A 17,846-nucleotide genomic window follows, 5' to 3' on the forward strand; every position below is an offset into this window, starting at 1 on the left:
CACACACACACACACACACACACACAATTTGAATATAAATACCCTGTGTGAGAGAATAATCCTCCCAAAAGACATGGAGTTTTAAAGGACAATTTCAGTTCCAGGCGTACAGTATCACCATATGTTACTAGGCTGGGAGTCCTTGGGGCACCAATAACAGCACAGGCTATTGCTAGTACTTTTGTCTTCCCACTGTAACTTGATGGTGAGACCCTGTATATTAAGACTCATTCACTTTGGATAAAAATCATTGGGAAGTTGACCTCAACTAGCTCACACGGTGCTAGAAGGTGCTGTGTAGGCTGTCTGCAGAGAAAAGGCATCAAATTTCTTACCCAGAAGTGGACCATACAAGCTTCAATACTAACCTGTTGGTAAGATGATCCCACTGGGGCAGTAGCAACATAAAACTTATAACAATAAACCATCTGTTTTCTGATTCCTTAGGAGAGTGACTCTGAAAGAGGGATTACATACCTGCTGTTATAAACCTGGTCGACAGCACATGACTTGGGAGATCATAGACTCTAAGGAAGAAGCTCCTTTTATGTTGTTTTAGTACATGTCATACTTTCAAACTGCATCCTAAACAATCATATTCATTCTTATATATTCATGACACCCTCAACTTGGGTCAGGGTACTCTTTTTGCAAAGACTTGTAACTATTCAAAGTACAAAGTATAACTGGCTCTGAGGACTCTACTATGAATGCATCATCTATATCATTCATTCACATTGTAAGACTCAAGGTACCCTGAGAAGGAGGGATTGGAAAGAATCTAAGAGCTGGCTCACAGGGAGCAGAGTTGTAAAATGATGACATCTGAACATGCCATGGCTGAAGTAGGCATCTCTCACAGCACCTGTGATGGTATGTACACGATCTAGACAGTCAAAATTCCAGCATGAGTAGTAGAAGGGGAACAACCCAAGACTTCACCCTTGTTGGAGGAATAATTGGCAGCTGATGGCTGACCACTCACCAGTATGCATGTGGACAGCATTGATTTGATTCAGAGGGTTATTGTTAACAATAAACAGGACATGAAGTCAGAAGAAAGAAGGGGTGGAGGACATTAGGGAGTTGAATGGGGTAGTGGTAAATGGATATGGTTGATATGCATTTTATAAACATATAAAACTTGCAAGGAATAAAAATAGTATTTATACAAAAAGAGGGGGAGTAAAGAAGCAAACACAGGAAAGGAAGATATGAGGAAGGAGAGAAGAAAGGAGGAGGGAAGAATGAAGCAGGGAAGGAGTGAGTTTATTTCATTGGGCAAAGCAAATACTCAGGAAATATCACTTTACATCAAAGTATCAGAAAATTACAATAGCCACCATATCATTATTCAAAAAATTCATTAATGCTTAGTTCCCTTCAAGAAATAAATAATAAGGATCACTGTGGTATTCAGGAAATAGGGGACTCTAGGAAGAGAAAGAAGGATATGAGTGCTCCTGTGTGTTATATATTCCTCAGCGTTTGCCTGTGTGTAGAATCTGAATGCAAGTTAAGCACTGGGAAAAATCCAAGCATATCTGTTAAGACACAATTCTATTTCAAGCAAGGTTTCTAGATTAAAGACACAGTCTTTAATTTAATTTTATTTTTACCAAAGAACAACACATCTTTTTGGCATCTTCTTGAAACAATGAAGAAAAAGAAATATTTTAATGCTTTTAATTATTAACCCATCTTACTAAAGCCTGAAACTCAAATTTTATAAAGGGTCTTAATGTATTTTTCTTTCTCTTAAATATATAAAACTCCATTTTGCTAATAATAACCAATTTATCTTCACTGCATAAATATTTGACTTTTTCTAACAGCAAAGTAATATATACGTCATTTAAAATTAAGATGAGAAGTCTATATATGAACAATAAATATAATAAACATGTAAAAATGCAAATGTAAGACAAGCCAGACAATGAGCCTACATGAACACTGTGATATCTAGACATTTGTCAGACTGCCTTTTTCTGTTTTGACAGCCAAATGAATGTTATATATAGAAAGAAGGACTCTCACTGAGAGAAACGTTTTGCTTGGTTTCTTTTAATCTGAATACAACTGTAAGACATTTCAATATGTGGGCAGCATCTATGGTACAGAGTTGGAAAACATTCAGGTGTAAATTACCAACACAGTCAAATACTTGCAGATACAATCCACCCATCCATCGTGATTCATACTCCATTTAATACATAATTTTGATGTCTAGGACAGTTCAACCTGTGCAGTTAGCAAGTGCCTTGTGATCGTCTAGAAAGGGTTTGTATGCCGTGATTTGTGTGCGAAGAGAATTAATTGTAATCACTGCTTCTTCCCATCAGCTAGAGCCTTTGTTCTGATTCCCTTCATCCCTGTTTGGTAGAAAGCTTCAAGATGAAAACTCAGCCACACAACTGACTACATAAAACAAGACAGAGAATCCTAGATTCTTGGTTGTTTTATTTTTTTGGTTTTTCAAGACAGGGTTTCTCTGTATAGTCCTGGCTGTCCTGGAACTTACTTTGTAGACCAGGCTGGTCTCGAATTCAGAAATCTGCCTGCCTCTGCCTCCCAAGTGCTGGGATTAAAGGAGTGTGCCACCAGGCCCAGCTACATTCTTGGTTTTAAGTTGATTATTATTATTAGCATGGCTTCTGCTATGTCCTGCTGGTTATTATCTTTGACATATCTGTAAATTACAAGTGTGTGTAGATTTTAAATTTATGAAATAAAACAATATTGCTAATGAGTCATTGTTTGAGGCAAAGTCTGACAAAATTTCCCTTCATAATTGTCAGAAAATGAGGACCCCAAGCAAGGGAGTCATTATCTTATTATGTTTATATTCTCCTCTAGAGAAGATCTTCTTTGAATTGATTTACCAAAAGAAATGCATGCCTACTAAACATTCCTTCCCCTTAGCCTTGACTTACAAGTAAGAAAATGTTAGAGAATTAAAAAAGGACGATGGAAAGAAAGGAGGGAAGATCTTTCAGGTTACAAGAAGTCTGCTTTGGGTGGAGACCTAAAATTCCAGACCACTGGTTCCATCAGCTGGCTGGAAGACCTTTCATAGAAGACTAGCTCAAATAAGGCTTCCTCAAGAAATAGGCCGAATAAGCAATCCTTGGGAGGCTGTACTATTTACAAAATCCCCATGCATCTGTCCACTAATGAGACAGCTCTGCAGCCATGTAGCTTGTAAGTCTGCCCCCAGTGCTGAGTTATTCAGAAAAATGTAACTTGTTCTTTCTGTGTTATCTAAGCATGCTTTTCTTAATACTTTGGGCCTTTTGACAGACACTTTGGACATCCCTACCAAAGTCTTGCTCCACCCATCTTGTGGCGTTTCTTTCATTTGTGAGCTCTCCAGTTTAAATAGCATGATTTATTTCTTTTCTACTCCACTGTCTTCCTCCAGGCTGATGTTTGCAAGACCTGCGGTTTTCTCTTTCAAATTCTAATAAAATTGCTCTTGGGCTTCTGTTGCAGTCCATTCTTACATTCTTTTATGGTTGACAGTAAAAAACCTAAGAGTGAATTTCCCCCATATCAAAAATACAGTTTTTATTAATATAGAATAAGCATTTAATAAACCTCAGAAAGGAGTGAATAGAAAAATAGTAGTGTTCTGACAATATTAGTTTGTTAGCAATATGCTGATGCATTCTGAGCTTCCAAACAGCTAGATTACACACAAAGTATATTAATAAATGATAATGAAAGCTAGAACACATTTTACTCCTGAAATTATATTGTATTAGTGAAAAATAATAGGTACAGAAACTGTCATATGAAAACTTCTTTTAGATATGACCAGATGAGATTGAGTTATTAAGACAAGTGGGTAGAATGGGTAAAACAATTTTTTTTAATAAATTAAAATTGTCTATATTTACATTGTCTCGTAATGAAAAGCATCAGGGAACTCATAAAATGGAAGCATACCCCCATTATTCTAATTAGAAAGAGATCCACATGCAACAATTTATATACCGTTTTTAGATCTATACATTTTAATGCCTACCAAAGTGTAAAGAATCATTTCAAAGCCTACAAGAGTCTAAACGCTCTACAAAACTATGTTTTTACATACATCATAAAACTGCCCCTGTTTTACAAATGTACTTGCCCTTTTGTTCTTAAATAATTTAGATGTTTTAAGATGAAAAGATCTCCATAAAATATGAAGCTTTATAAAAAAAGATAGAAAATCAAGTAGGAATAAAATACCAAATGATAAACAGATGCCTCACAAAAGCAGATGTCAAATGGTCAATAACCATATACAGAGAGGTTAAACAGAACGTTTAACATGAAAATGATTCGTCACCAGGTTTTTACCAAGGTAATTTGGATACTGAGACATTTTGAATGTTTTTGGTATCATCTGGTAAATCTAATACTGCACTCTGTGCCCCAGCAATTATCACCTCACATATATAACTATTACAACTATATTGTATATCAGAAAGATGCATACAATAGTGCTCATAAAGGCACCAATAACAACTGGAAATTGCAAAATGTCTATCAAACACAGAATGTGAAAATAGGCTATGGAAAAGTGAAACACTAAAAAGTTATATATTCATGAAAACAAGAGTAGTGCCCTATGCAGCAATATAAGTGAGTACTGGGAATACCACATTGAGTTACAAAAACCAGACATGGGTAATGCATTTTATATGAATCTACATAAAATACAGAAGGCAATACACCTAAGCTATGATTTTCAAAGTCAGAATGGTGATTAACCTTGTCCAAGGTGTACTATTGTGTTTAATTTTTATCTTAGAAATAGTAATATGGATGTCTTCACATAAAAATTTATCAAGCCATGCACTTATGATTTCAGAAGGGATATTGTCTTCAATAAAATATTCACATTAAAATGTCATTACCACAAGTGCACAGATAAGGATCTTTACTCGGGAGCGACCTATGAATCGGACTAGGAAGAATTGCATTACAAATAGCTTACATGAACTATAATGTGGTCTGATTTGTGATGCTAAGGCAGAATACACGCATAGAGTAGGTACTTGTAAACAATGGGAATTTAGTTTCCACAGTCTGGAGACTGGGGTTTCCAAAATCAGAGTGTGTCTAAGTTTAGCTGGATCATGGGTTCCCTATGGCCTCTAGGGAAACATTTCCATGCACATAGATTGGAAAAATCAGCCTTGTCAAAGCTGGTGTATGGCTAAAAGCAATGAATAGGCTCAAAACACATTTCATATAAAAAAAATCCAATAACAGTCTTCTCAGAACTAGGAAAACAATACTAAACTTCATGTGGAACTACAAAAGACCCTAGGTAGCCAAATTAATAGTGAGTAAAAACAATTGCTAGAAAATGGATTGAACTGGGAAGCATTATGATAAATAAAACAAGGCAAACCTAGAATGACAAATAATCTGTGTTTTCTCTCACACACAGAACCTAGATTTAAATTTGTATGTGTGCATCAGGGGCGATGCAACTAGAAAGGGGATTAGGCGAGAGAAGGAAGAGATCTCTAAAAGGGGAAAGTAGTAGAAGACACCTTTAAGGAAGATGAGGAAAGGACTGTCTGAGAAAGAAGACACCTGATAAGGAAGCCCAGGGGCAAGACAGTCTGTGGAAAAGAAGGAAAGCAGGCAAACTGGAAGGTCAGGGTATAGTAGCCTGGGCTGGAGGGTCAGAGTGTTTTTAGAAGTAACTTTATGCCAGTTTGATTGCAGCCCTTCTTAAATTAAGGTGTTTCTAAAACTAAGTATTAAGAGATGTGGCCCTTAGTGGGTGATGAGAAATCGTGGGCAGGGTTTTTCTTGTGAACAGAATTTAGATACCCAACAAAAGAGGTGTCACTCAGTATTCTGTTAGCTTGATGGTTTGCTATGTTTTGCCTTCTAGTATGTAAAGACCAAGTACCCCTCCCTTTCATCCTGTCAGATTTTAATATAAGATTTCATGGCTATAAATTTTCCTCTTATACTCACTTTAGCTCTATCACAAAGATGCTTGTAAATTATCCTTTAGGTTTTATTTGTTTCTAGAGGAATTTTACTTCTTTTCTGAATACTTCAATGATCCACTGACTGTTCAGTATCCAATGTTACTCTATTTTATCTTAATACTGATTTATACTATTATTGCACCATGGCTTAATAAAATATAGGACCTTATTTTGGTTCTTCTGTAATTGGTAAGATTAATTTGTGACCTAGACTATTTTAGAGAAGGTTTCATGTACAGTCAAAAGAAATGAGTATTCTCTGTTTATTGGGTGGGATATTCTGAAGATAATTAAGGTTATTTGATGTATGATACAGTTGAACTTTGAGTTTTTCTTTTGTTTTAGTTTGAACATCCTATGAAACGATGAGTGTATTTAAATCACCTACTACTATTTTTATCAGAATTCATTTCCATTGGTATTTGTTTTATGAAAATGAGATCTACAACACTGGGTGCAAATATATCTATAATTGTTATAGCGTCTTGGTGGATTATTCTGTTTACTAACATGTATTGACATCTTAAAAATCTCTACATACTAGTTTGTGTTTGAATCATATTTTATGAGATATCAGGAGAGTTATGCCAGATTTGTTTTTATATTTCCTTTTCTTGATATATTGTTCTCCATCTTTGATTCTATTGGTGTCATTAATAGTGAAGCCTATAACTTCTATATAACAAATATTGGGCTCCAGTTTCTTATATACCAGCAAGGGTGTCTGTATATTTTCATTGGTGAGGGAAATCCATTTATATTTAAGGTTATATTCAAAATGAATGCTGACTAAGTTTAATAATTTTGTCAATCATTATACTGGTTGGTTGGATTGCTTTTTATTTATCTTGTATTAGTCCTAGAATTTTTAGGTTTATAGTGTTTGATATGATGGATTCCTTCCTCACTTTACTTTGTTCAGCTGTTACTTTCGTGAAATTTATTCTTTTCTGTGTGCTTGTGATAGGGACTATATTTATTTCTCTGTATATAGTATTCCTTCTATAACACTAGCTCATGAACTACCCTAGTTTGTACTTGTCTTGAAATATCCTTACTTCACCAGTTTTAAAAGATAGCTTTGCTGAATATAGCACTCTTGGTTGGCAGTTATTTAACTTGAGAGCTTGAAATATATCATTCTTTCAGGACCTTAAGATGGTGATAAGAACTCAAGTTATTCTATTGTTTCTGCCTCCATGTGTCAGTTGGCATTCTTCTCTTACAACTTTTATATTGCTTCTTCAGTTGTTACGTTGGTATTTTGAGTATAATATGTCAAAGTGATAGTCTTCTCCAGTCACGACTAGTAGAGATTCTAAATGTTTGTGGTGTAAAATTTAAATAGTAACATTATTGAAAAACTCCCTATGTCATTGGAGTTTCTCTCATATAACTTGTGCAACCCATGGATTCTTAAATACCTGGACTGTTTCTCATGATCACTTTTTCCCCATAACTGGTGTTAGGGTACAATATTTCATTGACTTTGTTCTCAGTCACTGGCATTTTTTCTTCTGCTTGGATGAATCTACTACTAATTCCTTCTACTAGGTTTGTATTTGGTTCTTTGACTTTTTCTTTCCAACATTTCTACTTTTTAAAAATAAATTTAAATATAAGTTTCTCAGGAACTGGAAGCATGGCTTGGAGATGGAGCAGTTATGCAACATAAAGGACACCCTAGGCATTATACCTTATTCTGAAAAAAAAAAAAAAAACATAAATACCATTTTTTTATTTCTTCAACTATTTTGCTTTTTGTCTCCTCTATTTCCTTCTTTATAGAATGTATGATGTTCTGGCTGTCTTCTCTATCTCCTGAATTGGGTATTTTCACTTAATTTTATTCTGTTTCAGCTCTTTGATCATGTTTACCAAAACAACTTTAAAACATTCACCTGGGATTGTATCTCTTTGGGTATAACTGAGTGTTATGATCTTTTTGATACTGATTTACTTTTTTATGTTTCTTCACTATCTGGGTTCTAATTTGCACATCAGTTTGTTTGGATATCCCTTCCCATATGTTTGGGTGGAAATCTTATTGAAAACCTCTTAAGTAAAGTCTAAATTCTCAGTACTGCTCGTCAAAGAATAAACAATCTGCTGTAATAGCAAGAATATCAAATCATTGAAGATAAAGTAGTGTATTTAAAACCAATCACAGGCAACTAATTTGGCACCAATAAAATCACAAAGAAAATGGCAATACTATTGTAAAAAATGGAGTCCATGTATTTTGTGGCTTGTTGTTCTTGTTGTTGGTGGTGGTGATGGTTTGGTTTTTGTTAGTATGTTTTGTCTTTTGGGTTGTTTGTTTTGATTTTTCAGTATTTTATGTATACAGATACAGACAGAAACAATATGAACATGGGTGAGTAAGGAGGTGAATAGGACCTAAGAGTAGTTGGGAATGAGGAATCAAAATACATTGTATGACAAAAAAAAAGCCATCAATGCCAGAAAAAATTAAAAGGTGCTTAGGGTGAGATAAACTGAAACACAGGGGAAGGAAAAAATGAAGCTTAAATAAGAGAAAATAGGGAAAAAGAAGTATTTCAAAGAGGGGAGAAAAAGAATCAAAGACAGATAAGCAAAAGAAAGTCAAAGATTTCCCAATAATGAAAAAGATCAAAAATAGAAAGTGTGGAATGCAAATTAAAATAAAAACACATGTGTATTCAAAATAGAACCAATAATGTAATGTGAAAATATCACTAAATGTTTGTTGAGGCAGTCAAAAAAGGAGAAAGTAACTAAGGGCAAAAGGACATTATGGTCCAATGCACAGAAAGTGACAACAAAATAATATAACCATATTAAGGATGGAACCTGTGGTGATTTGAATAAAAACAGCTCTATATAGACTCATAGAGGGTAGCACTGTTAGGAGCTGTTGCCTTGGTGAAGTAGGTACAACCTTATTGGTCTGGGAAGAGGAAGGTAAGATTTCAGATTCTCTAGCTTGGCCCAGCTTCATCCTCCCTTCTTGCTTCCTGCTAATCCAATTGTAAAACTCTTGGATGCCCCTCTAGCACCATGTCTGCAGGCATATTGCCATTCTTCCTGCCATGAACAAAAGGACTATATCTTTGAACTGTAAGCCAGCCCCAGATAAATAATGTCCTTTAGAACAGTTATTGTGGTCATAGGGTCATAGTGTCTAAACAGAAACAGAAACCCTAACTGAGATAATAACAAGTAAAAACATCAAAAATCTAACAACGAAGTAAAACTACTGCAAACAAAACAAAACAAAACAAAACCAAAAAAAACCCCAAAAAACCAAACAAACAAAAAAACAAACAACAAAAAAAAAAAACCCAAAAAAAACTCATGAGAGAAGAGGTCATTTGAACTTGTTGACTTCTGATTTTCCTATGGTGTGTACTGTTGCTGCATGTATATCACAGTTGACTTTACCTTGGTAGGTTTCTTCTTTGAGTTCCAAAGATGTCTCCTAGTCACAATGAGCTTTATAATTTCTCACTGGACACCTTTTCTTGACTCTCTTGATTATAGAGAGGGTGGCTGGTGTTTAGCTGGATGGTATTTCCCAAATATGTTAAAACTGGGATAAGTGATCATGGCACTGAGGTTAGTGCAGAGAATCTGCTTTTGTACCTTCAAGATCTCCTGGGTATTAATCACTATGTTGGAGGTATGAAGCTGTGGGTGCTAAGCACACCTCTGGAACTTCAGATACTTCTAAAGTTCAATCTATCCATTGACATCAGTCTTAGGTCAATCAAATTCCCAGGTTGTTCTAGCTTGCTGAAATCTGTTCCAATGACAGAGGGCTATTTGTAAAATAGTATATGTATAGCTGATCTGTGATACTTTAAGGACAGGAATCATAATTCATAATGATAATAGAGATGGTGTTATCAGCAGAATAGACTCGAAGATACAGAAATGAACCCACATACCTATGATTACTTGATCTTTGACAAAGGAGCTAAAACCATCCAGTGAAAAGAAGATAGCATTTTCAACAAATGGTGCTGGTTCAACTATGTACAACATGGAGTCATATGTACAAAGGGGTCAACCTGTACAAGAATGCAAATTGATCCATTCTTATCTCCCTGTACAAAGCTAAAGTCCAAGTGGATCAAGGACCTCCACATAAAACCAATTATACTGAATCTTATAGAAGAAAAACCCTCAAACACATGGGCATAGGGGAAATTTTCCTGAACAGAACACCAATGGCTTATGCTTTAAGATCAAGAATCAACAAATGGGACCTCATAAAATTGCAAAGCTTCTGTAAGGCAAAGACACTGTCAATAGGGCAAGATGGCAACCAACAGATTAGGAGAAGATCTTTACCAATAACCCTATCAAAAATGGGGAACAGAGCTAAACAGAATTCTCAACTGAAGAAACTCGAATGGACAAAAAGCACTTAAAAAAATGTTCAACATCCTTAGTCATCAGGGAAATGCAAATTAAAATGAGCCTGAAGTTCCACCTCACATCAGTCAGAATGGCTGAGTTCCAAAACTCAGGTGACAACAGATGTGGAGAAAGAGGAACACTCCTCCATTGCTGGTGGGATTGCAAGCTTGTACAACTACTGTGGAAATCAGTCTGGCAGTTCCTCAGAAAATTGGACACAGATATACCACTCCTGGGCTTATACCCAGAAGATGCTCCAACATGTAATAATGACACATGCTCCACTATGTTCATCAGAGGCATATTTGTAGTAGCCAGAAGCTGGAAAGAACCCAGATGTTCGTCAGCAGAGGAATGGACACAGAAATTGTGATACATTTACACAATGGAGTACTACTCAGCTCTTAAAAGCAAGGACTTCAAGAAATTCACAGGCAAAAGGGTGGATTTAGAAAATATCATCCTGAGTGAAGTAACTCAGTCACAAAAGAACACACACTCACTGACAAGTGGATATTAGGCAAAGAGCATGGAATACCCATGATACAACTCACAGACCATATGAAGCTCAAGAGGAAGTAAGACCAAAGAGTGGATGTTTCAGTCCTACTTAGAATAGGGAACAATATAATCAAGGGACGTAGAGGGTGGGAACGACTTGGAAGGATGAGAGGAGGGGTTGGGGAAAAGAGGGTCAGAATCAGGTATGGAAGGAGACGTACAGAGGGTCAGAAAATGGAACAGAGATGTGTAGTAATGGGACATGGGGAACCGGTGGTAGCAACCAGAAAGTACCAGATTCCAGGAAACAAGAAGCTCCCAGAACCCCACAGGGATGACATCTGAAATACCACACATAGGGGAGAGAACCTGTCGAGAGTATATCCAGAGGTTAGTCATGGCACCCCAGTTGAGGGATGGTGCCACCCACCCATCTCCAAAATTTTAATCCAGAATTGCTCCTGTCTAAAGGAAATACAGGGGCAAAGAGTGGAACAGAGATTGAATTAAAGGTCATCCAGAGACCGCTCCACCTGGTGATCCATCCCACATGCAGACACCAAACCCAGACACAATTGCTGATGCCAAGAAGTGCTTCTTGACAGGAGCCTGATACAGCTGTCTCCTGAGAGGTTCTGCCAGATCCTGGCCAATACAGATGTGGACGCTCGAAGCCAACCATCAGACTGAGCACAGGCACCCCAATAGAGGAGTTAGGGGAAGGATTGAAGTTGCTGAAGGGGCTTTATCTGGAATGAATGGGAGGGGAGGCTCTTGGTCCTGTGAAGGCTTGGTGCGCCAGTGTAGAGGATTGCTAGGGCAGTGAGACAGGGAGTGTGTGGGTGGGTGGAGGAGCACCCTCATAAAAGCAGGATAAGGGAGGATAGCAGAGAGGGTTTGCAGAGGGGAAACTAGGAAAGGCAATAACATTTGGAATGTAAACAAATAAAATATCCAATTAAAATAATAGTGATGGTGTTGCTTGGAATAAATTCTCCTTTTTCTTTAGGGTAAACTCTGAAACATCATTTGTGGCAAAAATCTTCAAGGATTTCCTGTATCTCTTGCATATATTTTGAATACAAATTTAAATGCCGTAGTACTGAAAAATGTTTTTCAGTATTTCCTAATATATTGTGGCCAGTAGTAAGGACAAAGAAAAGAAAAGCTTCTAAATTAGTCATAAATATTTTCCAGGTCAACACAAGAAAAAACTTCAACCGCCAACTGCTTATCATATGTTACTACTCATGGTGATTTCCCTACAGCATTGCTTTCATTTCCCTTATGTAAGGAAAGCATAAAAAGCTTCACTCTGCTCTCCATGACAAGTGTTCTCAATTCCCATGAGACACTCCCCACGTTTCCCTCCAAGGAATGACAGCAGCCAGCACTTCCTGTACAAGCTCACAGTTCTTACAAAGAGGGAATAAAAGGTAAGATGGTTTTGCATTCTCCACGGCGGCATGTTTTATGACTTCTCTATCTAGAGTATTTCCTCAATGCAAACAAGGTATAAGTACAAGCAAATTGCGAATATATCACAAGTACTGATTTTCTACTTACTTAAAAGAATCTGCTTGAAAATATTTCAATCTTATTTTCAAGTCTAAGGGCATGAAGATTTTCTTCTCTTCATCCTTGTTCTTCATTACACACAGAAGTGACACAGTAATGCAAAACTGTGAGTATGCACCTGTCATTTGTAATTCATTTTATTTTATAGTAGTTTTTAAAAGGATTATCATTATGGGGTAAGATCTAGAGTACGGTGAATCAAAGCAGATTGACTGACAAATGTAATAGCAGTAATGACAACGAGATTTAGCATCTATGAGAAAAGTAGTTCCAAGCTTCTGCCTCCTTCAGCACAGTCACTTGCTTTGAGTAGGGCTGAAAGTGAGATGGTTGGTAAAGATAAAGACACACAAGGTTCCCCACCATGTGACTCTGAATGAATGAATGCGTTGGAGGTTATACTTCCCAGGAAGGAAAGTCTCTCTGTGTTTTACACTGTAGGTAGGGCCAACTTCTCTGTCTGAGGGTCAACTAATAGAAATAGTAGAGACTACAAACCATTCCTTCTGTTCAAGGGCAAGCCCACCCCCTTTTATCAGATTCTAGTGGAAATGCTTACAGATCTTACCTGCCACCTGTGCCCTGGTCACAGACTGACCCTACCTGTCCTTGGAGGTTAGAGGTGAGGTGGAATGGAGTCAAGGACACAGACTCCAGGAGCAGATGAGAAATGCTCTTTTGAACACTGCTTCAAGCTCCTTTAATACCCTCCATCCGTGCCCCATTGGTCCCCCAAAAAGGATCTCTTCTAAACAGCAGTTCCTGATTAGCTAACATTGTCTCCTTCAGCAATCCTTGGTCTCTCAGGCAGTCCTCAATTAGGTCCTCCGCAGGAGGTGCTTTGCAGTTGTGCAGTCCCAGTGTTTCCATAGAGGTATCCCCCCACCATTCCTGCTACACTTACCGAGTACAATTTGATGATTGTGGACTAAGACCCCATTTATTAAGTCATTGAGTGGGTGGGTCATGAAATATTTGGCAAAGCAAGAGGTTTCTGACAACAAAACAAAATTAAATGTGTTATGAATCTGAGTTATTTCTCCCCAAACTTGATTTTCTTGCACCTTAGGCTGTGAACACAGTGTGCATATTCTACACCATGTATACCCTCAAGCTTTGGAAAGCCAATTAGCATGGAGTGAAACACCTCAGCTTAGAATTTAGACTGTGGTATGTTATGAATTTCCATGTATCTACTTTTATACACTTTGTTATTCTTATAGAAAAGTAACGATTAATTATAAAAATTAACATTTTCTTATTGTCAGACCTTGGAAAGTACCAAATTAGAATGTAGTTGAATTGAATTGTTAGTATATTTGATTTTAAAAAATTGTTGTTTTAATTGATAGCTTGAGTTTCATAAACAAAAACATTGTTAACTTAATTTGGATTGAGATTAAGAAAGGATTTCAAATAATTTTTGAAGTGGTCCTAAAGAGTTCTTTTATTTATACAAAGTATCATTTTTAGCATTGGTGATTATAAAACCAAAAACCTGGATCTGCTCTAATAAACATTAAAGATGATCTTTGACCTACAGTACCAAGTATTCAGCCAGGGTTTAATTTTGCATGTAAAAATAAACAATCTTATCCATCCTATTTGTATAAAATTTTCTTTGACCTTTTATAGCAAAGAATTTTTATGATAAATTTCCTTGTGACTTATTATGAGTGAATGTTTGATTTATATACCTATTTCATACTCCTGTTTCTTGGGCTTGTGTTAAAAAACGTCTTAAGTAAAAAGAAATCATAAGTCAAAAACTTTTAAAAAATTAGCTGGGGTATATGTGTAAAATGAAACAACACCTTTTTTAAAATACTGCATTACAACACAAATTTCATTTTCTCTTCTTATATTCTTCTTTCATACAATACATTCGGATCACAGTTTTCCCTCCCTCAACTCTTTTCAGTCCTCCCTACCTCCTCTCCTCACACTCAGATCCACTCTTCTTCCATTTTCCTTCAAAATAAGAGCAGGCATCTCAGAGAAATCACCAAACAGGACATAACAAGTTACCCTAAGGCTAGGCACAAACCTTCCTTTCAAGGCTGGACTTGGCAACCCAGTAGAAAAATAGGGTCCCAAGAGCAGGCAAAAGAGTCAGAGATGCATCCTACTTTCACTATTAGGAATCCCACAAGAACACCAACGGATACAACCACAATGGATATGGAAAGGACCTAGGGCTGACCCATGCAGGCTCTGTGGCTAATGCTTCAGTCTCTGTAAACCCCTATGTGCCCTGCTTTAGTTAACTCTGTGGGCTGTTTTCATTAGCAACAAATGTTTCTGTGCTCTAGTCTGGAGGTTGAAATACATTGCAAGTTATTAGTTTCTTCTGGAAACTTGGAGAGAGATTGAAAGTCCATGAAAGTTTGAGACTCTGAAACAGTACAAATGCAGAGGAATGCCTTGACTTAGTCTTGGATGCAGTTATAAAGAGCATAAGTAAAAATTAGATGGGATCAGTTTTCTATACAAATTCCTTGATGGAATGTACAGTGTTACTAGTCTCTTTACAGTTCTCCAATATAGTAAACTCAAGTGAGAATAGACCACAACTGTGAATTATCTTTCACTCCCACAATTTTTTTCTTCCTTTAAAGCAGAGTTATTCATACTCTAAAAGCTTCCAGATGTATAACTCACAATTATTTATTGGAAGATCACTGGCCAAGACAGTAAGAGGTTCATTCACATGCTCAGATCTATTCTAGATAACAGGTTTCTTTTTTTTTTTTATGTTGATACCAATTCTTCTTAATAACCACCATTCCTTTGATAATTGCTGTGTCTCAGAAAATATTCTTAAGTGTGTACATATTATCAAGGAAGATGACAATCTTTGTGTTCTTATTCATAAAAGAATTTAGAAAATGAACTCAGTAGGAAGCTCAGTAGGAATTTTAGTAAGAGTTTGAGAGAAAGCAGTAAAGGAAGTAAGCTGTAAAGTTTGGAAGCTGTGAATAGGATTGTCTTAAGATTTCCATTGCTGTGAAGAGATACTATGACCAAGGCAGCTTTTATAAAAGACAGCACTTAAATGGGCCTGGCTTATAGGTTCAGTCCATTATCATCATAGTGGGAAGAATGGCAGTGTCCAGGCAGACATGGCTCTGGAGGAACTGAGAATTCTATGTTTTGTACAGAAGGCATCCAGAAGACTGTTCCAGGCAGCTAGGAGGAGGGTCTTATTGCCTACTTCCACAGTGACACACCTCTTCCAACAAGGCCACACCTCCTAATACTGCTACTCTCTGGATGAAACATATTCAAATCACCACAGAGAGACATGGGAAAGGGGAAGCTTTGGGTTAGGCTGACACATTCAACAACATCGGCAGCAAGGAACAACATGGATTAAAGTAGTTACATGATAGAAACTAAGTTGTAGATCCAGTGAAAGAGTAAGAGAGCCCAAAGGGGCAAACAAAAGAAGCTTAAGCTTTAGTCATTATCAGAAAGATACAGAAAGAAAGTAAAAGGGTCAGTTACACTTTTAAAGCTAAAATCACATACTCTTTTATGTCAGGAATATTAGACATATGTAAACACAGTAGAACTTCATAGAGGTAGTTCCCAACAATTTCAATGAGGGTGGAATTCTGAGAAGGCAAAGTATATTATCTCATTAAAGGAGTAATTACACCTCCTGACTCTTTAGCTAAATCAGCTTTCTTGAAGGTTTAAAGCTTGGTCAGAGGAGTGGAAGGCCCAACTAGATTAAATTTTTTTCCTCTTTTTTTTTTATTAGGTATTTTCCTCGTTTACATTTCCAATGCTATCCCAAAAGTCCCCCATACCCACCCCCCCAATCCCCTACCCACCTACTCCCCCTTTTTGGCCCTGGCGTTCCCCTGTAAGGGGCATATAAAGTTTGCAAGTCCAAAGGGCCTCTCTTTACAGTGATGGCTGACTAGGCCATCTTTTGATACATATGCAGCTAGAGACAAGAGCTCCGGGGTACTGGTTAGTTCATATTGTTGTTCCACCTATGGGGCTGCAGTTCCCCTTAGCTCCTTGGGTACTTTCTCTAGTTCCTCCATTGGGGGCCGTGTGATCCATCCAATAGCTGACTGTGATCATCCACTTCTGTGTTTGCTAGGCCCCGGCATAGTCTCACAAGAGACAGCTATATCTGGGTCCTTTCAGCAAAATCTTGCTAGTGTATGCAATGGTGTCAGCATTTGGAAGCTGATTATGGGATGGATCCCTGGATATGGCAATCACTAGATGGTCCATCATTTCGTCACAGCTCCAAATTTTGTCTCTGTAACTCCTTCCATGGGTGTTTTGTTCCCATTTCTAAGAAGGGGCAAAGTGTCCACACTTTGGTCTTTGTTCTTCTTGAGTTTCATGCGTTTAGCAAATTGTATCTTATATCTTGGGTATCCTAAGTTTCTGGGCTAATATCCACTTATCAGTGAGTACATATTGTGCGAGTTCCTTTGTGATTGGGTTACCTCACTCAGGATGATGTCCTCCAGGTCCATCCATTTGCTTAGGAATTTCATAAATTCATTCTTTTTAATAGCTGAGTAGTACTCCATTGTGTAAATGTACCACATTTTTTTGTATCCATTCCTCTGTTGAGGGGCATCTGGGTTCTTTCCAGCTTCTGGCTATTATAAATAAGGCTGCTATGAACATAGTGGAGCATGTGTCCTTCTTACCGGTTGGGACATCTTCTGGATATATGCCCAGGAGAGGTATTGCAGGATCCTCCTGTAGTACTATGTCCAATTTTCTGAGGAACTGCCAGACTGATTTCCAGAATGGTTGTACAAGCTTGCAATCTCACCAACAATAGAGGAGTGTTCCTCTTTCTCCACATCCTCGCCAGCATCTGCTGTCACCTGAATTTTTGATCTTAGCCGTTCTGACTGGTGTGAAGTGGAATCTCAGGGTTGTTTTGATTTGCATTTCCCTGATGATTAAGGATGTTGAACATTTTTTCAGGTGCTTCTCTGCCATTTGGTATTCCTCAGGTGAGAATTCTTTGTTCAGCTCTGAGCCCCATTTTTTAATGGGGTTATTTGATTTTTCTGGAGTCCACCTTCTTTTAAAAGAAGAGACAATAATATGAAATGTCCTAATCTTTAAATCAGATCTGGATGTTATGTCTCCACCCAAGACCAGTAGTATTTTATTTCTTTAACCAGGCCTTGAGAGGAGTGAATGTTTATCTTTCCAGTGTTACCAGGGAATCTGGAGTTAAGCTCCAAAGCTTTAATGTCTTCCAAGGCTGCTATAACATTCCTAAATTAATTTGTTTAAAATTAACTAAAGAAGTTACATGGTAAGTACACAGTTTCATCTTTTATTTGCAGTTTAGAAAAACTAGGC

General features: G+C 37.2%; 1 long non-coding RNA gene across 1 annotated transcript in view; it reads right to left on the reverse strand.

Moving 5' to 3' along the window:
* Nucleotides 1-378: 378 nt before the first annotated feature.
* Nucleotides 379-17,846, reverse strand: part of Gm31828 — a 110,896-nt gene continuing 93,428 nt past the window's right edge. Inside the window, exon 3 of the long non-coding RNA XR_867908.3 lies at nucleotides 379-457. This is a non-coding gene — a long non-coding RNA (predicted gene, 31828). The remainder of the gene's footprint in view (nucleotides 458-17,846) is intronic.

This window comes from Mus musculus, chromosome 4 (genome assembly GCF_000001635.26).
Source record: "Mus musculus strain C57BL/6J chromosome 4, GRCm38.p6 C57BL/6J".
NCBI classification, from domain to species: Eukaryota; Metazoa; Chordata; class Mammalia; order Rodentia; family Muridae; genus Mus; species Mus musculus.